This window comes from Heloderma suspectum, chromosome 16 (assembly GCF_057233095.1).
Source record: "Heloderma suspectum isolate Gila_16-S chromosome 16, 16-S_ref, whole genome shotgun sequence".
NCBI classification, from domain to species: domain Eukaryota; kingdom Metazoa; phylum Chordata; class Lepidosauria; order Squamata; family Helodermatidae; genus Heloderma; species Heloderma suspectum.
This window is the reverse complement of record NC_139473.1, coordinates 6,535,456-6,558,847: the sequence shown is the minus strand read 5'-3', so window position 1 is coordinate 6,558,847 and position 23,392 is coordinate 6,535,456. Positions and strand designations below refer to the sequence as shown.

Here is a 23,392-nt window from a genome sequence, read left to right as displayed (position 1 = left end):
CCCCACTGGCCTGTGGCGAAACCTGAGAACTCCCAAGTCAGCACGAGGCTGTAGTACCACCACTTGGCCGGGCCGCATTGCTGGTGCCCCGCGCCCACGGCTTCCTCTTGTGCTGCAGAGGCGCAGAGAGTGCGTTGCTTGGATCTGGCAGCCAGGGGCTCTTACTCGAGCCTTTGACCGTGTCTTCCAGTCGCCGCAAAATAACTTCGAAGCCTCTGCACGTCGGCTCAGGTTTTATCCAGTCTGTTTCAGGGCTGAGCCTTTGGCAGCTCTCCAAAATGAGCCGGGAACTGAGCCAGGCAGTCCGAGACGAGGAACGAGCCCGAAGTCGGAGCTGAGCAGCAAAGCAGGAGTCAGAACCGAAGGAGCATGCAGCAGCAGCGCACAAAAGCCAAGAAGGCCTTGCTGCCCAAGCAAGATCCCAGCCCAAACAGGAAGCCGTTTATACTCCTTCCTGTCCAGGAAAGCCAGTGATCATCTCGGGTGGGCAGGGCCAGTCCCGGGAGCCAGGCAGACGCTCCAGCCCACAGCTCTGCCTCTTACCACACGGGCAGGTGCGCACAGATCTGCAGGCTTGTCATTGTCGCCCAAGCAGCAGGTCTTGAAAGAGCACCTGACCAGACACAAATGCAATGCCACCCAGAGGAGAGAAGGCAAGATGTAGTGGGCCCCCGGCCCATTAAAAAAAGAAGCGACCTTACTTGTGGGGAAGCAAGCTCCCTAACACGGGTGCATTTTCTCACACTGCTTGGCAGCGTTTTACGGGCGGGGGGGGGGCAAGGAAGGAGATCAGCTTCTACTGAAGTTGGGGATTTTTATCTGCTACCAGTTACGTGACCCGGGGTACAGTGTCACGCATTTTGTACATGTGATGGTCAGTTGCAGGGAATGCGCTGGACACTCCCCCTCCACGCGCGCGTGCGCGCGCACACACACGCACCCGCACACACGTTCCCCAACCTGGTGCCCTCCAGGTGCGTGGGACTACAACTCCCATCCAGCCATGGTGAAGGCTGGACTGCTGTGATACAGTGTGAAGACCTTCTGAGATCACTGACCCTTCGAGATGCTTTAACCAGCTCATGAGGGATTGGAATTTGGCGAATGACCGGAAGAACTTTTCCGTTTGATTCTTGCCTCCTAAATGGTTTGACAGCTGTGTAAAATCCCCCAAACCTTATCAGATCTAGTGATTGGTTTGACCGTCTTTCTTTCTTCTTTTCTTTCTTTTCCTCATCTCCTTTAACATGGAACCTAAAAAGAGCCTCTGGTGGAAACCGTTGACCTCCTTGATGCTGTTTCTTTTACCGTCTCGTCAAACATCTGGAAATGGGCATGTTTGCTAACCGTTTCTCGACATGATTTTGCATTTACATCATGCTGCTATCTGGTAAAAAGTTTTCTCATTGGGGGAGAAAGGAGGCATGGGTGGTGGGGGGGGGAAATCAGCAACTCCCGGGGCTGTCAGAAGGTCAAGTGTTGGTACGGCCTGTGCTTTTGCTAAACATATGTTTAGCTCAGAAAACCTGAAGCAGTTCCCAAAAATTTGGTAACCATTAGAGCACTTCCGAAGTCAGTTCCGGATATCAAGCCTAAGGTGGAAAGGGAGAAAGTAGCGGGGGGAGAGGAGGAGAGAAGAACGGAGCCGGGCTGAGTTTCCACAGAAGGGATTTTGAAAGTCTGGCAGCCGCCGCATCTGCCGAGCGGCTCACGCAAGGCTGAGCGAGGCAGGAAGTGTGTCAGAAAGGGCTGTTTGGACAGGGGATCATCAGCTCAGGCCTCGAGCTGTGAACTTTTCATGCATCCCAGGCCAAATAGCGCCGGACAAGCCACCTGAGGGCTTAGGAAGGAGAAAGGAAATTAAAGGATCATTTAAGTGGAGCAGGACCAGACAATTTTTTTTTAAGTGTCCATTTCTCTCCCCCACTCCCTGCGTGAATGCCAAAAAATATGGAATTCTTTGAAGGGAAGGAGCATAGTTGCCACAGAACAGAGGCTACAAAGGCTTCCCCCTTTCTTCTTCTTGCATTCCACCTTGATTACAAAACCTTCTGTTCCAACAGCTTTTTATATACTCATCCCTTCTGCATTAACTTCTCTAGCAGTGGAATGTACGCGCTCCCGTCCCACGGCTCCAGTGCATCTTAGGTATATTCATGTGCCTGATCATTTGTAGCAAGATGTTCCCCACCGAAGTGTGCTTTAAAAAGGGGCTATAATATCCTATTAAAGAGGGGGGAGCATATTATATATAGCCACCTTGTGCAATGTTTGTAATGGAAAAGCAGGATATAAGATTAATAAATACACAAATGAAGCGGGCCAATTGGTTAACTAAGGCCGAACTAGACATAATATAGGACTTTTGCCTAAAACGAGGGTGAGCAACTTTGGGCGAGGAGGTCTGGGGGCCCATCCGTCCCCCGGAACCCACCGGGGGCCACACTTCTGCTGCCACGCCGCCAAAAGTGCTGCTGAAATTCAGTGGCACAGCAAACAAGCGCCGATTTTTCTTTAAAATAAGGCATGCAGGGAAGCCTCTGAGAAGATGCTCCTGCATCAAGAGAAGGCACATGCTCTCTGTGCACTTTGTTCTAAAGAAAAATCTCCCCAATTTTGCTGCTCACTGCTGAATTTCAGTGGCAAACTGCCACTTTTTGCAGTCACAGCAAACCCAGAGGCGGTAGAGCTGCAAAAAAGGCTAGTGTGTGTGTGCGCGCGCGCGCAAATACAGCCTGTAATATGTATTGTTCCCCCCAGACCCTGGACCCTGGGCCTAAAAGGACAGCCCTGTATCAAATTCCCCCATCTCTCCTCTGTAACATTTCGGCACACTCGCTTACGCTATACAACACCAGCAGATCATTCATTTCCTGCCTCCGGCCCGTGGAGGGGAGACAGGGAAATTAATCACAGGATCATGCCACAACACAGGCAAGCAGGCCTAAATATTATGGGGTGGTGTGGGCCCGTTTGATACGGGTCTTCCTTTTCTTCTATCAGCAGCCCCTATCAAGTGCAACATCTGATAGCAGGCTAACAACATGTTTTGAAAAGTGGCATTTGGCAACCATGATTCAAATATCCACAGGGCTCTGAGGTCCACACACGGAGTTCCTTTGTGACCGCCATGGAGTTCCTTCATTACAGCAGTTGCCCCACTCTCTCCTGTAAAGTCCGTGAAGGTGCTACGCATGCAACGATGAATCTGTCAATATGTGAATGCTCTAAAGGGTGAAAATGCACAACCTTGTCTGCTGTTACAGTGTATAAGGTGTGTGTGTGGGGGGGGAGATGTGTGGGAAATTTGGGGACGTAGGATTTGCCTACGGTTGCCAGCAGTTGAGTTCACAATTCTAGCCCAGAGTGGAACAAGGACGGAACCTGGCATGTTACGGGAAGAGCGAGAACAGAATGTGGTGGCTCAGGGTGGAGTTGGAATGAAATCCACTGAGGTAGGGCAGGGGTGGGCAGAAGGGAGTTCTCCAGATGTTTGGGACATCAACTCCCAGAAGCCCCTGCCAGCAGTCCAGAATGCTGGGGGTTGAAGTCCAAAACAGCTAGAGATCTACTTTCTGCCCACCCGCAGGTTAGAGGCCAGGGTAGGATCAGGGTAGAAGGTGGTGGGGTCTGGGTTTAGAGCCAGGATGAACATAAGAACATCAGAAGAGCCCTGCTGGATCAGACCAAGTGTCCATCTAGCCCAGCATTCTGTTCACGCAGTGGCCAACCAGTTGCCCACAGGAAACACCCAAGCAGGTCACAAGTGCAACAGCACCCTCCTGCCCATGTTCCCCAGCAACTGGAGAATATAGGCAGACTGGCTCTGACACTGGAGGTAGCATAGAGCCATCAGGACTAGTAGCCATTGATAGCCTTCTTCTCCATGTCTTTGGCCTAGATCCCCTTTTAAAACCATCCAAAGTAAGAACATAAGAGGAATTTAATAAGATGGGCATGGGAGCATAAAGGTCATGCAGGCCCTGGGTTTAGCTGGAACAAAACCAGGTGGTTTGTACAGGTGGACTGCCTGGGGTCTCCAATGTGATATCCATTGCCACCAAGGTGCCCACAGACATCCTTTGTGTCCACCAGGCTTCCTGTCCCTCCTGATTTTTTAAAAAAAATTCTTAAGATTTTTAAAAGTCAGTGCTGGAAAGCAGAGTGCTGCCTCCCAGCGCCATCTTTATTTGGGTTCAAAAGAGTGGTCTTGTGTTTTGGAGCTCAGACCCCGCCTCTTGCCTCATACTCAGGTTCTTGGGTCTGATACATTTCTTTTAATCTCATCACTTTGCCTTCTGGTAAATGTGTGTTTTGTGACCAGCCTTGCTCACCACAGCAGCCATTTTATCTCTGGGCAAGCCTGCCCCATGGCAGCCATTTTGTGAGAGTGCCCACAACACTCAGAATTCCAAATGTTTACACTGACCCAAAGAGGTTGGAGACCCCTGTCCAGCCTACATTGGATCGTGGGCAAAGACTGGCAGAATCAGGAACTGACTGGCTCTTGAGCCCCCAGTTCTGCTTATCTGATATGCCACAGTTTTTTATGGACCGGACAAGTTAAACACTAGCTCATTGGCTGCTGTAGGAGCAACAGCTTAGCAAGGTCACAGCTTAGCCAGGGTCCAGATGCAAATCTCCCCCATCAGAGCCTGACATTCTGATGACCGCATCACCCACTGGCTCCCTTCCCGCGGCATAAATGACGTGCGCACCAGCAGTGTTTAAATGATTTCTGAGTGTGCAAATCCCATTGGTCCCCAGGAGACTGTGATGGTTGAACAGCTTTCTCCTTCCCAACACAGACTTTCCTTCCTTCCTTCCTTCCTTCCTTCCTTGGGGCCGTGTGAAGCCACCCAGCCTTTCGCGGTCTACACTTTCCCCCCCCCCCTTTTTGCTGTTGTTCTTTCCCGGAGAGTGCTGATTAGTGACTTGCGGTGGGAGAAACTGATTTATCGCGGCCGAGAGCCGCCCCTCGAGGGACGGGCAGAAACACTCATGAAAGAACCCTGATTAAAAAGAGTGGTAATGAAGACAAATGCTTCAGAGGGGGTGAAGAGAGGATGCCGGGCCTTGGTGTTCCCAGAACTCTCTCCTTTCTGCTGTTGGACTGGCGGTAACGGTGGCCAAAGGAAATATCTCCCCCCCCCCCCCACACACACACACACTTTCTTGTTTATTTCTCATGGCATTGGAAAAATTTTCCTTTTCCTCCTGGGTGTTCTAACTCTCACTTGTTAACTGCTGTTCATGCAGGGTTGCAATTAACCCTTGGCAGACGCTTCCCCCTCAACCCCCCAGTTCCCCTTTACTCTCTGCTCTGTACATGGAGACTTAAAAAAAAAAAATCCTTTGGCCCTGCTCAAGTATTTTGAGATTCCTTTAAACTTGACGGCTTCATCCGAGTTCTCACGTCGTTAAAGGGGGACTTTATTTTTCCAACGGTCTGTTCACACCAAGTTTGGCATTTTGATCACTATTCCCCCCACACATTCTTGGACTTTAAAAAAAAGTTAATAAAAGACATTTTTAAAAAAAGATGACGAGAAATTCATATATAATAAATTTACTAGGGCTCGAGTGTTAACCATTACATCTGCCTTCCCCAACCTGGGCCCTTCAGGTGTGTTGGACTACAGTTCCCAGCATGCCCAGCCAATGGCCATGTTGGCTGGTGGGCTGATGGAAGTTGTAGTCCAAAAGACTTGGAAGGCACCTGGTTGGGGAAGGCTGCATTAGATTAATCAACCAACGCTTTCAGTTGATTTAGGTTGCAACCCTCAGTGCGCTCAACAGAGAGCAAGCCCCATTATGTGCTTCCAAGTAAATGTCTGGAGGTTCAGGCTGCACCCTGATGAATCTGGAAGGGTGGGAGAGTTTTCCTTTCACATTTTGATATGAACTTACCAAATCTGCACTTTCCAAATCAATATGCAAACTGGAATGCAGTTATCTTTTGGTATTCACACGTATGATGCAATTCTCTGAAGGAAAAAATGCATTTAAAATGTGCATAGTAAGGAAGCATGCACGGAAAATTCCAAAGGATTTATTTATTTATTACATTTCTATACCGCCCAATAGCCAAAGCTCTCTGAGCAGTTCAAAACAAAACCACAAAATACAACACAAAATACAGTATAAAATCTACAAGTTTAAAATCACAGTATAAAAGTAAAACCAAAATTAAATCTAGCAGCAATGGAGAGATTTAAAATACAATAACAAATTTAAAACAACAAGAATAAAATACTGAAATGCCTGAGAAAACAAAAAGGTTTTGTTCCACCTGGCGTTGGAAAGAGCACAACGTAGGTGCTAGGTGAGCCTCTCGGGGAAGCTCATTCCACAGCCGGGGTGCCACAGAAGAAAAGGCCCTCTTCTTGGTAGCCACCCGCCTCACTTCCTTTGGCACAGGCTCCTGGAGAAGGACCGCTGAAGCTGATCCAAGGTTAACATGTGGGAGCAGATGATCCTTCAGGATTCTTCCAGGCTGCCAATTACAGGGGCTGATGTGGTATTGACCGTGTTTCTTTCTGTACCTGAAGAGGGCTGAGCGACAGAGCCTTGAGCAAACGCAGTCCAGGGCTAGTGCCTGATTCAGGCCCTGATGTTCAAGCCCCAGTATCCCTGGATGGATTTCCACCAGGGACCATGCGTTTCTTTCGGCTGCTTCCTGCTTCTGACAAAGTAGGTTGTTGTGTACAAAGATCTGTGCCATAACAAATGAATTACATCCCAACCATAACCGCATCTCTCCCAGCAACGGTGCTTAGCCTTACAGCCCTAGCTTCTAAAGCACACGCCGTTTTTCTGTTTCCCTCTTTGTGCTGTGGCTGGTCGTCGAAAAAGTTGTTCGCAAATAGCTGGCTGGAACTGCAAGACACTCCTCTGCTTTGGCCAATCTCCGCTGGGAACGCATGGCGCTCCGTAACTGTGACCATTTAGCCTGAATTGTTTCCTTTTTCAAGCATTAAGCTAAGGTTAAGACAAGAGCTCCCTGAGGAGCAATTTCAGCAAGAAACTTGGGGAGCAGTGTGCAAAAAGGGGTGCACGGGGTGGGGAAGAGCAAAATTCTTTGAAAATTAGAGGCCTTACTTTGCTGAGCACCACCATTGTCTCCCCTCCAAATGCCACTGGAATGATGCTAAATCATGGCATAGCATTCTCCCAACTGGACTTCCGGAGATGGGGAGGGTTGAATGGTGGCTTTGGGCAAAGCTAAAACCCCAAAGCTTTTGAAGAATTTTGTACTCCCCCCCCCCCAAATTGATGAGGTGGTGAAAAAGACTGTGGGATTTCATCAATTTGGTGGTGGGCGCAAAATTCTTCAACAGCTTCAAAAGGCTGGCAAGTCGCAGGTGGGGGGGGCATTGCTTCTGAGCTTTACAAGAACTAAATCGAGGATTTCAGTTTTGGTAGAAGCTGGAAGATTTGCTGGGTGCTTTTTGGACTGTTGGCAAGATCTGAAGTCCCAGCTTTTCCCTCGGTGGGCATTGCGCGGCTCCCTCTTTAGTGGGTCTGCTGACGTTCTTGGTGTCAGAGAGCTCGTTTTCAGGCCGGCGTCGTTGCGCTCATCAGAATGCATTATTGTCAGCCACCCACTAATTATCGGGAAATTTATAGCTGCATTAGGTAAATGTCACTTCACCGCAGTGGCCTGGAATGAGAGTGTTTTCTGCTCTGAGTTAGCACCACGGGCACATCGCAGGGAGAGTCTTGCCAAGCAGAGCTACGGGCTTTATTTATGCACCGGCATATTAGTGTTTGCAAAGAGAGACAGAGAGTAGCTAAAGGGTGGTGCGTTGCTTTCTCTCCTTTTGTGGACTCAAGTGCTCCTCTGTTATGTGGCATGCCAAATATAAAAGGTCTCCGTGCAGGCTTGCCAAACGGGATATTTGGCTGACCCAACCTAGCAGAAGTGTATTTTTCTGTCAGAGAACCAGTGTCTGGATCTGTAAAGACAGTCTACTCCAGATCAAACCGGGACCCGCCAGATACTGCCAGTTCCCACACAAGCTGGTGCTGAATCTTACCCATAATCCACCTGGTTCTGAATGGCTCCACCTCCAACCCATTAGAGTCTTCCCTGCTTCATGCCCTATTGAGGTCTTCCCCTAGTATAGGGGTATGGAACCTCAGGCCAGGGGAAAATTCCGGCCCTCTGGGGTTCCCCAGAAGGCCTTGCCCCTTTTCCCCAAGCCATGCTTTCCTGGCTGTTGGCCACTCACCACTGAAAATTTGCTGGTATTTTTGCCCCCCCACACCCCTCTTGCGTTCTGCCCCACTGACCCCTGGAATCAATAACCTTGTAAACCAGCTACCCAGACACAGTTCTGGGTGTCACATTTGAAGAAGGACATTGACAAGCTGGAGCTTGTCCAGAGGAGGGCGACCAGGTTGGCGAGGGATCTGGAAACCAACTCCTATGAGGAATGGTTGAAATTGCTGGGCGTGTTTAGCCTGGAGAAGAGAAGATTAAGAGGAGACATGACAGCGTTCTTCAAATACCTGTTGGCTCTCATGCTGCAGTCGGAGCAGAGTCCTTCTCTGTTGCTCCAGAGGGCAGGACTAGTCTAGAACCAACAGGTGGAGATCACAGGGAAGCAGAACATGGCTAAACACAAGGAAAAAGTTCCTAACAGCACAGGCTGTTTGACAGTGGCCCCAGCTGCTCTCCTTTGCTGGAGGGATTCAAGCAGAGCCTGGACGCACATCTCTCCACGATTCCAGATCCTGCCTGGAGCGGGGTTTGGGCTAGATAACCTCTAAAGTCCCTTCCAACTCTACGATTCTGTGAAACAAAGAGAACCTCAGGCCAATTTGGAGCATATCCTTGGCAACGCCTTGCACATGTCCTTTTAACGATCGCCATCGAACTCTCCTGTGTTGGTAAATTCATAAACACCCAGCCTGTTCTTGCATGAAAGTTTTATACTTCTTCTTTTCTATAAGAAATGGCCATATATAATTAGGTAGGTTATGGTGATATGAATTTATAATAAATATAAGTATCAGATGGCCGTTGGGTAGTGCATGATTTAAAAACCCAGTTATGTTCTAATATATGGGAGAAGCGTTCTGACCAATGCTGACCGAGCAAAAGGTACCCCCCCTTTCTAAATTTAATCTGATTGGTGACTTTGAAGATGTATTACCCATTTGCTATAAACAAGATGCAGACAGAAAATGAGATAATATGGCATAAAATAGCTCTTTCTCATGCAAAATGGATGCTGCTTTTTTGCAGCAGTTTACTGCTAAACCTTGGTCTTTTGCATAGATGTTCTCCATGCAAGGAGCATTGAGAATAACTTGCAGGGTGTGGCCAAGATCCTAAGGGCTAGATTTAGGGCGCAATCCCATGCATGTTTAGACAGAAAAAAGTCAGGCAACATCTAGCATTCCGCAGCCAGCATGGGGAATGCTGGGAGTTGTAGTACTTTTTCTGTCTAAACATGCATGGGATTGCGCCCTAAATCTGGCACCATTGCTCTGTGCGAAGTGATGAGGTTTTGCTGAGGCCTTGGGATCAGTGCATGAGTGAAGCTGAGGACTGAAGGCCGAATGATGTTTTAAAATTTAAATCTTTTTTTAAAAAAATTCTGGTACATTAAAATAACTCTCTTGAAATATTACCTGCCTTTAAATGAAATCTGAATTCAGAGGCAATTGAAATACAAATTGACGCATGAAAAGTCTACACATCTACTCTCTTAAAACTGAAACGATGACCCTTCTTTCAAACACATTGGATCAAAGCAGGGGTGTTGAACTTCTTTCAGACCAAGGGCCACATTCCATTTTGGAGAAGCTCTCAGGGGCCGCATTTCAGTGGTGGGCGGGGCTGGAGGCGGACTTTTGAGTAGACATTCAGAGTCCTGATAGTTGAGATGCAATTTAAATGTGCAGCTGAGTGATTCCGTCCTGCTTGCTTCTGAGTAGGCATGCAGAGGCTTGCCCTGCTTACTTTGGCCTGGGCTCAATGTCAGCAAGAATCACATTTTGGCCCCATCTACTTTTTCTTTGGCTCCACCCACAGATGGAATATGCCTCCCCCTCAAGACCTTTCCCAGATTGTAAAGTGTCCCTTGGACTTGAAAACAGTTCCCCAGCCCTGATTTAAATCAATCCACCCTGAGAGCTGTAGTCAATCACAAGCTGAATATGAGTCAGCAGAGTGATGTGCCTGCAAAAAAGGGAAGTGCAATTTTAGGTTGCATCAATAGAAGCATAGTGTCGAAATCATAGGAAGTAATAGTTCCATTCTACTCTATGCTTGACAGACCTCACCTCAAATATTGTGTCCAGTTCTGGACACCACATTTTAAGAGGAATTGGAACAAGTTCAGAGAAGGGCAACAAAGATGATCAGGGGACTAGAAACTTAAGTCCTCTGAGGAAAGATTGGAGGAACTGGATACGTTTAGCCTTGAGAAGAAAAGACTGAGGGTGGATATGATAGCACTTTTCGAGTACCTAAAGGGTTGTCACACAGAAAAGGACTGCAGCCTATTATTGTATCATCCAAGAAGAGGACCGCAACCTATTATCGTATCATCCAAGAAGAGGACCTGTTATCATATCATCCAAGAAGAAGACCTCAAGCTATTATCGTATCATCCAAGACTGTAGGACACGAAATAACAAGCTTAAGTTGCAGGAAGGCAGATTTCGGTTGAACATCGGGAAAACCATCCTGACGGCCGGAGCAGTCAGTCCTTGGAGCCAACTGCCCAGGGAGGTGGGGGGCTCTCCGTAGCTGGAGGTATCCAGGCAGAGACTGGGCAGCCATCTGGCAGGGATGCTTTAAAGTGGATTCCTGCACTGAGCAGGGCTTGGACTCAATGGTCTTAATGGCCCCTTCCAACTCCATGCTTCTATAAATGCACAGCATGGTGATGTAGGGGAAGCTTCACTACACATGTATGCAGGGTGAAGAGAAAATGTGACCCAGTGCTGCCATTTTGAGCTGCTACCCTCATCTTTTTCATAACATGACATTCCACTCTGGGCCTTCACGTGGTGAAGGAAGTACCAGCAAGTTGTTTTCAATCTTCCTTTGGGTTGTGGACCATCTGTCTCCTTTCCCCCATAGATAACCTAGCCATGACATTATTCATGAACTCTCCAGCTCGCCCGCCTTGTTCTCTTCTGGACGAGGATGTAACTGGTAATTGGGCCCAGATGCACTCAAGTCCTTTTGATTGCTCTGTTGTTTTAGCCTAGACGAGTCGAGTTTTTAATACAAGTTTGACCTTGAGTTGAAACATTCTCAAAATGCCATACTTTAATATCAATTTATACCCCTTTTTGATATTAAAACAGGTCAGAATAACCAGAGAGGGGAGGAAAGAGAGAGAAAAAAGTTAGAAGGGGAAAAAACGTATTACCGAAACACTTCTGACACACAGAAACAGTGGCTAGCTTCTGATTTTCAAAGTCCTTTTAAGAAGTTGAGGAACATGCAGTATGAGATGCTTCTCTGTGGGCCTTCTTGGAATTGTGGATTTGTGACTCTTTTGACAAACTTAAACTTTTCTTTGGGCCATGCAGGTAGGATGTATAAGGGAGGGAAACAGGGGGGCTTATCGTCCAGTTAGTGGCGGGCCTGCCAGAGCATTAAAAAGATCCCCGGTTCAATCCCCAGCTTTTCCAGGTATGGCTGGAAAAATTCCTGCCTGAAACCCCGGAGAGTCATTGCTGCCAGTCAGTGTTGACAATACTGGGCTAGATGGACCCAGGGTCTGACTCAGGCAAAGGCAGCTTCCAATAGTTTTATGGTGTGTCTGTTTTTAAATTGTATCCACTTGGTGTGATTTTTATCTTATACGCCACCTTGAGAGGGTTCCACGCAGAAAGGCGGCCTAGAAGTATTTTTAGTTAGATAAATAGAGGAAGGTAAAATGGCGCCGGGAAGAAGGACATCAAACTGACGCAAGCGTGTTCCGCACCCAACGTTGACAAATTGCTGACAATGGGAGGTGCAAAAAAGAACACAAACAAGCTGAGTTCATTTGGGACACAGCCCGAAGAACGCGATGTGCGAGATGGCTTTCAGAGCAAGTCACAGACAACGGAGCGGTCTCCGTTGTCTTTGGAGACAACATCTCCAAAGCTCCATTCCACAGACACAGGCAGTTGACTGCCTTAAAACCTGTTCAGCTTTGGGCTGTGGCAGACCCAAACTATGGAGAGAGAGAAGGGCGGGGGAGAGAGAGAGAGAGAGAGAGATCAAAAGTCTTTCTTATCAGAAATGTTCACTCTAGGTCTAACAACTGTGAGGCCAAGATAACAACTCCAGGACAGCTGTCAAATGTTTACCATTATCGTAACTCTCCCCAGGGGAAGATGTGACTTTGGCTTTCCTCACTGGCAGTAATTTAATTTTTCCTTCATTCTGACTCGGAATTGGAAGCCGTTGTTTTTTTGTTTTTTTTTAAGATATTTTGTTTTGTTTTTGTTTCGAAAGGTTCCTCCTCCTCCTCTCTCTCTCTCTCTCTCTCTCTCTCGATGGCTGAAATTTCCCTCTCCAAACGATTTCCACCAGTCTTGACTCTTTCTTGCTTCCGCAGTCTTCACCTTTTTAACTGACGGCTCTGTGGCTCGTCACCAGCCATGCAAACTGACAGATGACATCCTGGGGCAGCGGCAGAGCCCCTCTGGCCTGCAGAAAGGAACAGCCTGACCAAATTTACGCTTGCAAGATCTCTTAATTCACAAAAGCGTTTGCTCTAGTTCCTGCTTTCTGCTGCAGGGGCTATTGCGGGGGTGTGTGCGTGTGTGGGGGGGGGAGAGGGAAGGAGGGAAGTCACAGGAGTATGTTCGGAAGGAGAAGAGAGGCTCTCTTAACACTCTACTGAGTACACAATCTTTGTAGATGAAAAGCAGACGGAGAGGGAGACATTTCCAGCCATCATGCTGATGGAGGCAGCAGTTCATTGAACTGTGCATCTCACCACCAGGCCCTGTTGCCGTTTGAACGTGCTGATTTTGTTTCTGTTCCCCCCGCCCCCCAATCATCCTTTTCCCTGCTCACTGCTGAGTGTCTTTCAAAAGCTCAACCCAACTTTGCTTGCAGCCGGACCATGAAAAGCATCTAAATTAGGGCCAGAATTGCACCATTCTCCCCTCCTGTGCGAATCTCACCCAGCCAAAAAATTAAAAAATGCCAGTGTATTTTAGCGTAACGCTAACTATGGCTTCAGAGATGCATTTTAGGCTTTTAGAATGGGGAGGAAATGGTACAAAAGCCAAGGAACCACCAAATTATTGATCTTTACGGGGAAGGGGCGAGGCCAGGCCAAGGGGGCATGACTGACTGGGCACCCTTGGAGGGCTGAATTGGACCTCAGGTGGTATGGATTGGGACCCGGGGCTGAAGTTTTTCACCCCTGGTGCAGCCCCACCCCTGATGTCCACACATTCCCTAGAATGTACAACTTATGGCTTGTAATTTTTGTGAACCGCCCAGAGCGCTGTGTGGATCTATTTCAGCAACCCAGTTCTAGGAGTTTTCATCTGCCAGGAGTAGGGATGTCTGAGAAATTCCTTTCAGTTTGTTTTTGAACATGATTTTACCCAGTTCACATCTTCTGGACGGAACATGGATTCGGATGCCATCTGCAGTCAAAGCCCGTACATTTCCGAGCAAGCAGTGTGATTCGCAGACCAAAAAGAATGCGTTTGACAGCATGCATACATTTGAAACATGTGCATGAAAAATGCGTACTTTCAAAAAATGCACACAAATACGTGTTAGTCAATGGGAGAAGTATGTGCACATTTTGAAAACGTGCACAAAAGATGCGTATTTTGGCAAAATACACTCGAAAACATGCATGCGAAAAAACAAAGCTCATAATCTGATATGGGCTTGAGTTGGAACGAGTTTCGAGATGTAATTTGGAGAACTTCGGCGAGGTCAGATTTTGCCAATTCGCACATCCCTAGCTAGGAGCGGGTCTTTTGTAAAACTAATTGGCTGTAATTGCCCATTCGAGACCAACACCACCGCGCCCCAGTAATTAATAGTTTTGGGTTTAAGGCAACAAGAGAACTGTGGAACTACTCTCTGTGTGGTTTGCAAGCAGGTTGGAAAAATTCAAAGATTGTATTTCCCTGGGAGTTATTTTTTCATATGCCCCACAGGCTGATAGAAAACTTGATCTGTCCCTTCCTTTTTTCCAGTACTTGCAAATTAGGAGTTATAGTCAAGAAGCAATTAGGGGAATAGACACCTTGGAGAGCGCCTTCAGAGTTCAGACTGCTTCTGATTGAAACCCGGAGAGGATTCACCGCCCCACTGACCTTGGAGCCACCAGCCTCCATTGCTCAAACGGAACAGGGAACCCTGAGGAGGGTGGCAGAGGACACCATCATCCCTGCCAATCGAAAAGCCCTGGTGCCTCAACCCTGCGAGCCCCATCTCCGCCACACCACTGGTCCCAGTTTCAAAAGCAGGCAGCAGTTTGGTGGTTAGCTCATTTGCTCTATTGGAAGCTGCTTCCAAGAACAGCAACCTCCCCCCACTTTTTTTTAATTTCACAATAGCTATGATTATTTTGGAGGGGAAGAAAAAATGTGCAGTATGAATACCTGAATCCCCACCCCACCCCCTCACGGGGCACAAAAATTAGGGGTGGACGAAAGTCACTTACCTGTCATTGAAGCTTGTTCGCGGTGGGGGGGAGGCGCTTCGCTGCTCCCCCTGCGAAGTTCAGGCCGGGGGGGAGGCTTCCCGCCTTGCCCGGCCGAAATTCAGGCCGGGGAGGAGGCTTCCCGCCTCGCCCGGCCGCGAACTCCAAAGTTTAAAAAAAAAAACAACGCCCCCGTGATAGGCTACGTGACGATTAACGTAGCCTATCACGGCTAGACCTGCAAAGTCAGCTGTGATAGGCTACGTTAATCGTCACGTAGCCTATCACGGGGGCGTTTTTGTTTTTTTTTTCTTTTATTGCAATGGCGGTGGAGGCAGCCGGTTGAAAGACCGGCTACCGCTACCGCCCTGCACGAACACCCGCCGAACCACCGGCCGGACCCGCCGCCGGGAGGGACATTCGCCAAAGGTAAGTCCCGTCCCGGGCGGAGTGTGGGGGGGCCGGAGAATTTCTCCCCGAAACTTGTTCGGGGGGCCGAACACGTTGGCACTCGCCCCCCCCCGAAGTTTCGGGGAGAAATTCTCCGCCATCCCTAACAAAAATATTCCACAAGCCACATGGCTGCAGTCTTGAAGTATTGTCAAGGGCTCCTTGGAGGGCTCTCTCAGTCTAATCCAGTAGCCAAGTCCAGACACAGACAAATGGATTCTTTTCAAAGCTTTATTCCTCTTTAACAACTTAACAACTCTACTGTTAGCAACTAGATATGAGCAGCAGAGTACCTATGCCCTACGTTGGAACAGTTGGTCCCCGTTTGAAAGGGAATTACTGGCAGACCCCTGAACTTAAGGACTAGGGAGAGTCCCTCCCCTTTTCCCTTGGATCCTCTGGGCGCAGCCGTTCTTTGCGCGCCAACCGGCCACTACGCCTCCTTTCTGTGCCCTCCATTTGGCGCCACTCTCTGCGTCGGCGTTGCACGTCCATCAAGTCCGCTTCCCGCGCTGTGTCACTCCCAGGACTGCTATCTAAGCTAGGAATGCTGGTGGGAGGAATCTCCGTCAGCTGTTGGCCCTGGGAAAGAGGAGCGACTGCTCTTCCTCAGAATCAGAACTACTCTGGGATTCTATGGGCTCAGTGTCCACCCTTACAAGTATTTTGCCTTGTCCGTATATACCGAACCCAGGCTTCCCCATTCTGGCGCTCTCCATGTGTTTTGGACTTCAACTCCCATGGGCACCAGTGAGCATGGCCAGTGGCCAGGGGTGATAGGGCTTGTAGTCCAAAACGTGGAAGATACCAGGTTGGGGAAGGCTAGTCCTAAACTGCACACACAGTTTACAGACACGCAGAGACGCATTATGGGTTGGCAGCTCTTGGTGAACTGTTGCTTCACGGTTTGGTGAAAGACAGCCTTCTCTTGTCTTCCAGTAATGCAGGCTTAAAATGGGAGTTGGCGAGGTTTGTTTAATGGCTTCTTATTTATTCTATTTACAACATTCATCTACCACTCCACATCTAAACAGATTTCAGAGCGGTGAACAATAAAAAAATAAATTAAAACATGGTATTGAAACATAAAGAATAAAACAACATATTAAACTTTTAAAAAACCAACGGAATATCAGTAGAAACAGTGGCTGGTCAATCAAGGAAGGCTTCTTGAAATAAAGATGTCTTCAGCAGGCGCCAAAAACAAGACAACGTTGGTGCCTGTCTGATCTCCAGAGACAGGGCGTTCCAAAGAAAGGGAGCCACCACACTGAAGGCTCTATTCCATGGGGACTCCAGTGGGGCCATAGATCCGTGTGGAACCACGAGGAGCACCCCATATGATTACCTCAGTGACTGGGCAGATAAAGAAGGCGCTCTCTCAAGTATCCTGGTCCCAAGTTGTTTAGGGCTTTATACACTAGTAGCCAAACCTTAATCCCGGCCCAGTAGCCAATCGGCAGCCAGTGCAGTTCCCTCAGGAAAGGGGCAGCTCCCAACAAGAGCCGAGCTGCTGCGTTCTGCCCTAGCTCCAGCTTCTGGAGCAGCCTTCAGGGCAGCCCCACAGAGAGCACAGTAATCCGGTCTTGAGGTTACTAGTGCCCATACCACTCTGGCCAAGCTACCCCTTTTGAGTTATTAGCATTAATTTTACATTCTTTTTTCTTTTTTTTTATCCCCAGCCTTTAGATGATTTGGAGAACCATATGAGAGATTTGCAAAAAGAGGGCAAGGAGGGGTCAGATGTATCAAATGTTTGGATTCCAGCTAATGTCAGGTTTCTGGACGAGTCGAACGGAACACATTTCTGAGCAGCAGAAAATAAAATAAAGCGTCGCCTTTTCGCATAGATTTTTCCCTTGCCCTGACTGCCCGCCCCCCTTTCTTGTTCCATATACATAACTAAGGATGGACGTGTTTGAAGGAAAATCCTGCAGGAGCCTTTGGGTAGCTCAGCAAGGTTAAACTCAATGGTTGTTTCCCTTTGAAGTGGAGGGCTGCGAGGTTAATTGCCAAAACTGCTTGTGGAAAAGGTGGTAGCAATTTAACGAGACTGTACAACTCGCTGCCGCTCAGATGACTATCAGGTGTTTGCATATTTTTTAATGGGAGAAAGCAGGCAAAAAAATGAAAGGAAGAAAGAAAGAAAGAAAGAAAGAAAGAAAGAAAGAAGAAAACAACACCCCACCCCAAACCCCATCCCAGAATGAGAAACAGGGGACGGGGCGGCTCACTAGTGGGGAGGGAAAGCCCAAATCAGCAGCCAATAATTCTTTGTTTGCTTAGCCAATCATCCTGTAATTGGCCAGGAAGTTAACTGGAGCCTATTGATTGGCCAGCAGGATGGCTTCTTGCAGTGATTTTAATTATATTTTATTTTTATTTTTTGCTGTATGCTACTCCAGAAGAAAGGTCAAGTGCAAGACTGCTCTCTCTCTCGCTGTCTCCCGCTCTCTCCCCCCTCCCATTCTTCAACTTCTCAAGCCCTGATTTATGAATCTGAGTAAATAAAAGCAGCTTCTGAGCCGGAGCTGAAAGCTCAGGTGGCCTTTCGTGTATCTTTGCTACTTGCAGTAGGATTTCCCACTCACCCCTTGCAGGCTCTTTTTCACTGTTCATATCAGGACCGGCGTCAGGGGCGGCATGACCGGGCACCTGCTAAGCCCCCCGCCCCCAGGATGGGCCCACTGACAAGATCCCCTGGACTTGCTCCTCCTCTTCACCACTGCAACCTGCTTGTTCCCTTGCCTCTCGCTCTGGCACAGACAGCAGCAGTGGGGAGAAGGCGGTGCAGAAGATCACAGGCAACTTGCTCCCTGGCTCCCTGTCTGTCAAGCAAGCGAGTGGCAGCAATGAGAGAGGCAGACTTCCTGTGGAAGGGGGCCTTGCCCAAGGGCCCCCCAAAACCTGGAGCCCAGCACTGGTTTGCATTCTTGCAGAGAAAGTTACTAGCCCACAAACTATGTAACTAGCCAGTCTGCCCATGTTTATCAGTGTAAATCATTTAGAATACACTGACAGCCTGGGGTAGGAGGAAAATCTTGGTCGCCTCAAGGTGATCCTTATTTGCCACAGGGGGGTAGGCAAGTAGTTACTGACCCAGCCTGGATGAACAAGCATGTCCAGATCCCCTGCCTTGGATCCATTTCAGAGATGCTACGATACATGGATCCTGCAAGTGTGGGGTGTTCCTAGATATAATACCAATGCATCATTGGTCCACAACAAAGGATCAGTGCAGGTACACCTTTATGTGCTTTTAAGTAGACCCGATACGAGCTCTGTCAGTTTTGGCCTCATTTTCCCCCATATCCTTCCTGTCGGCCACATTCCTACAGAATGCCCAGTACTTTGCTCCCTTTGCTCTTGTCTTCAAAACCCTTCCCTGCCATTTCTTGCGGTTTTCCTGAATCCCTTCCAATTTGCATCGTTCTTCAAGCACGGCTTCTGTTGGAGACGTAGCCGAGCCTGAGGAGAGAACATGAACATTCAGCCCCCGTCTCTTACATACAGCATTTCTGTTTGCCAGCCCCAAATGGCCTTTACTGATGTTTCGCCACCACAGCACTTAACTGCAGTCCTGTTCACGGTCTCTTCTTCTAAACCACAGCTCCTTCCATGCAAGGTATTTTTTTAAAAAATAACTTTTGGTATTATTTATATCCATTTAACAGATTTAAGTGACTTTGGTTTCCAAACAGTAATTGAAAGAGAAATTATTTTTAACGTCCCTTGTCTTGCACTGCAAAGAGCTGGGCAGCCTGGACCTTTCAAGATGACCCCAGCTTGCGATTTTCGCTCTCCTCCATTTTGTGCTCTGTACGTACCCACAAAGTGCTGCCTGTTCTTTCACTTACGCCCAACTCTTCCCTCGTACAGGAAGACATCTCCCTCAGAAGCCTCATAAACATGGACTATCACTCCACTTTGGCTTAGCGGCAAGGCCTCCGTGCCTCAGACTTTATGAGTCGCTGGTTATATATTGGCTGAGTCCAGCCGAATTTCTGAAATAATTTGAAAATCCACGCTGTCTAAGAAATACTGATGTCTACAGTCAGGTGGGGCCTGGCCAGACAGCAGCCTAGCCTGGTGTCTCCTCGGTTATCCTCCTGAACATAATCAGGATTTGTCGGCCGAGTTAAACACACACACACGCACAAAGCTTCTTTTTCCCCCTAAGTTGACTTGGACTTCAAAAAGGAGAGGCCTGTTCCATGTTCTCAGGGCTGTTGGGGGAAGAAGAAAAGCCACGTCGTGGCTGAGATTGCGAGCTGGGCATTCCCTCGGTTCAAATCTCAACTCAGCCAGTTCCCTCGCTCTCCTTAGTTAAGCAACGAGACCCTCATTCTCAAATTCCTCCCATTGTGAGAGTATAATAATACTGATCTTTTTAAATAACACCCCCCATTCACACACCCTAACGCAGAGACACACAAAGGTTTTGACAGTGTAATGAACGTTTGTTTAGTTTCCTTCACAATTCTGTTTTTGGAGAAATGTGATGGCATCTTAGGAAGGTTTGGAACCCCCTGAGAAATTCCCCTAGCTTGTTTGTTTGTTTACATTTCTATACCACCCCAAAGCCAAAGCAATCTGGGCGGTTCACATAAATTAAAGCCATGAAATACAGTGTGATGAAAACATAGTATAAAGCCTTTCAAAGTTTAAAACAGAATGAAGCCAGAGTAAAAAGCCAGAGTTAAAGCCACCCGCTGTGTAACTTTCGAAAAACACAGTAACACATCTAAGAAACAAAATGGAAGGACTAAACAGCCTGAGAAAAGAAAAAGGGCTTCACCTGCCACCAAAAAGACCACAATGTACATGCCAGGAGAGCCTCTCTGGGTAGGGCTAGGGATGTACGAATCCCACTTACCAGTCTGCTGCCGGGGTCCGCTGGGGGGGCGGGGAGGCGATCCGTCCCTCCCCCCCCAGAATCCTCCCCAGCCAGCTCCGTTCCGCAGCAAGGCTGCGGAGCCGCTGGCCAGGGCCGGCCGCAGACGGACTTCCGGCCACTGCCAGGCCGCTGCGGCCGCAAATGGTGGCCAATGTAGCGGCCACCATTTGCGTCCCTGCCTTTTGCCGTGATAGGCTATGTAAATACTTACGTAGCCTATCATGGCCTAATGCAGGCACGCAAATGGCGGCCGCAGCGGCCAGAAGACGACCTGGAGCCACCGCCGCCGTCGCCGCCGTCAGGTAGGTCCGTCCCAGGGGGGATTTCGAGGGGTAGCGGGGGGGAGTCCGTTCCGCCACGGACTCCGAGGGGCAGATTCTAAAGAATCCAGCCTCACTGGAGTCCGTGGCGGATTTCTCCAACATCCCTAGGCAGGGCATTCTACTATCAGGATGCCACTACTGAAAAGGCCCTCTCCTTAGTAGCCATCTGCCTCAATGATAGTCTTACAGAAATGCCTGAAATTGCTCAGACTCTTTTGCTTAATCAGAAGCTATGGGGTTTTGCCTTTAATTTTCGATATAGGCAATATTCACTGTAGTTGGTGCCATGCAATTAGGTTAGGTGGACTTCCCAGGGCAGGAACTGTGGGCTGAAGTGCGCAAAGGTGTGGAGGGAATGAGCCCATCAGCTTCAGTTCTGTAAAATGGGAACAATTATAGTTACTGCCACAACAAAGATTCCTATGGCTTGAGGGCTTGAGGTGGGGTGTAGCCTAGTGAGCTCCCTGGGGCTGAAAGCATGCTGGCCCACAACATTTACCGCCTGGGGTGGATCAGCAAATGGCACCCCCTCCCCCCAGTCAGTGTGCATAGTAACCACAATCCTGTGCTCTAGACTGAGCGCAGAGACCAGATGGAGCGCTCCATCCCTCCTCCACCATCCCGCTGGCTCGCCTGCATAGATTTTCTTTGTCGCCAGTGGCAACCAGGCTAGTGCTTAAATACACATCTGCACTCAGAGCCACCACCATCATCCTTATGTGATGTAAATGAAATAATTATCATCTTTTTTTCCTCCTTGAGGTTAATTTCAAGTCACTGAAAAGTGGGGATGTGTTGTTGTTTTTTAAAAGGATTTTGAAGTACCTCTCATGACCCTTCTTTTGATTCTCCACACCCACCCCAGGAGACCAGCCATTCATTACATTGTAAAGACTTTTTAGATGAGTTTCTTGCAACATCAGGAAACAACCCAGACAGCAGAAAATCATGGAAAACCTCCAGAATTCACCCTCTGCTCCCGTGACCAGCAGGAAGGAGAGAGAGAAAATTATCCTGAAATCATCTGCAGTAAGAGATTCTGCAACTCTCCTGTCAGGAGCAGTGTGAATTTGGACCAGCCAGGGCCAACCATTGGAAATCCAACTTCCATTTCCTTTGGAACAGTTCCCTTGGAGATAAATACATTGTTGGTTGGAACTGACCTGTACTTGCTCATAGAAATTGCAGAATGATCTGTAAACAGAATACGAACTTCCAGCTAGTGCCGACTCGTGGATTTTCCCGAGAAGGGTCAAAAATAGTGGCATACTCCTTCACGCACATGCCCCTGCGTGGCAGGGAACACCACACCGACTAAAGCAGCCTTGCCCAACCAGGCCCGCTCCAGATGCGTTGGACTGCAACTCCCATGATTCCCATTCAGCATGGACTAAAGGCTGCCCCGAATCACACATGCAAAGTCTTCCCTCCACAGCTGCATGGCCATTTCACACACCTCAAGTTCTCTGTGGGCCTTGAGCAGATCTGGGAGGATCTGCCAGGTGTGATTTTAGCATCGGGGTTGCCACTTGGGAATCGCCAAAAAAAAAAAAAAAAAAAGAGGACACGGATTTGCATAAAATGTGCATCAGCTAATGCATATGTATAGATGTAAATTGAGAAGTAATTATTATCATTGGATTAGAAATACAGTACATTTCACAAGACTGTGGAGGACGGTGAGCAGGTGACCTGTGTACCTTGTTCAGTCTGCTGTTCAGGTGCTCTTGAAGTTGTGGAGGGGCAACTGCAGGACCCAGCTGTGACTGCTGATGGCTCTTTATCTTGATCCCAGACTTGGACTTGACAGCCTTACAAACAGAGGATGCCTTCAAAAGGGAGGATAGTTCTCTGGCAGCCCTTGAAACAGAGGACTGAGGACTGTCCTCTGTAATAGAGGACACCTGGCCACCCTAAGCATGCTTTGTTGTTGTTGTTGTTCAGTCTTGTCCTACTCTTCGTGACCCCATGGACCACAGCACGCCAGGCCTTCCTGTCCTGCGCTCTCTCCCGGAGCGTGCTCAAGTCCATATTCATTGCATCAGTGATGCTATCTAGCCATCTCATCCTCTGCCGTCCCCTTCTCCTTTTGCCTTCAATCTTTCCCAGCAGCAGGGTCTTTTCCAGTGAGTTTTCTCTTCTCATTAGGTGGGAGAATAGACCTGGATCCATCTGACTCCTTTATTACTCCAGTTGCACTGGCTGCCAGTCCATCACCAAGTTCCGTTCAGGGGAGAGGTGTGCGAATCAGCAAAACTCAAGCTCACCAAAGTTCTCCAGATTCCATCTCGAAGCTTGTTCCAACTTGAGTCCGTATTGGATTGGGACCTCTGTTTTTTGCTTTTCGCACAAAAGTCCGTGTGTATTTTTGTGCACGTCTTTGAAATGTACACATTCGTCTCCCATTGATTATAGTGTATTTGTGCAGGTTTTTCAAAACTGTGCATTTTTTCATGTCCACCTGCTGTTGAATCCTTGTTTTTAGGTCTGCAAATCACATTGCAAGCTTGGAAATATACTGACTTCGACCACAGACACTGTCTGAGTCCATGTTTGGTCCGGAAGGTGTAAATCCTGATCAAAAACGAACTGGAACAAAATTCTCACATATCCCTACTTGAGACTTATTTATTCTGGCAGGTGTTCAAATTCATATTTTATTTGCCTTCTTTTCTGCATTTTAATCTGTTTTAGTTGTGTGTTTATCTTTTTTAAACAATGCATTGCTTAATTGGTATTGATAGTGGGCTTGGATATCGATTAGATGAGAGGGCAGGCTAGAAATTTGTACAAAGAAAAAATCAAACCTGTCACGCTTTAGCATGACCAAGAAACGGAAGCCAAAGATGAGCAGGCCTGATTCTGAATGGCTGATGGGGCAGCTAGGGAAGGGAAAGTATTTGCGTGAGAGTTTGTTGAAGCAGTGTACATATTCACCCTTCAATGGAAAGCTTTCGGTACTAAAAGGGGTTAACAAAGAGTAAAGATGACTGATTTAATCTGGGGGAGGCCTACAAGAAGAGCCCCTAGAAGACCCCAGACTCGTAACCAGCTTTATATTCGAGACTCTTGACCCCTGG

At 48.1% G+C, this 23,392-nt stretch overlaps 1 protein-coding gene and 1 long non-coding RNA gene across 13 annotated transcripts in view; both read left to right on the top strand.

The window, feature by feature from the left end:
- The window catches only part of BCAS3 (BCAS3 microtubule associated cell migration factor), a 583,990-nt gene that overhangs the window by 345,075 nt on the left and 215,523 nt on the right, over positions 1–23,392 (top strand). The window lies entirely within an intron of this gene.
- LOC146334908 (uncharacterized) lies at positions 1,397–21,875 on the top strand. The gene is made up of 2 exons (XR_014786183.1): positions 1,397–2,148; positions 3,092–21,875. It is a non-coding gene; the product is annotated as an uncharacterized LOC146334908 (long non-coding RNA).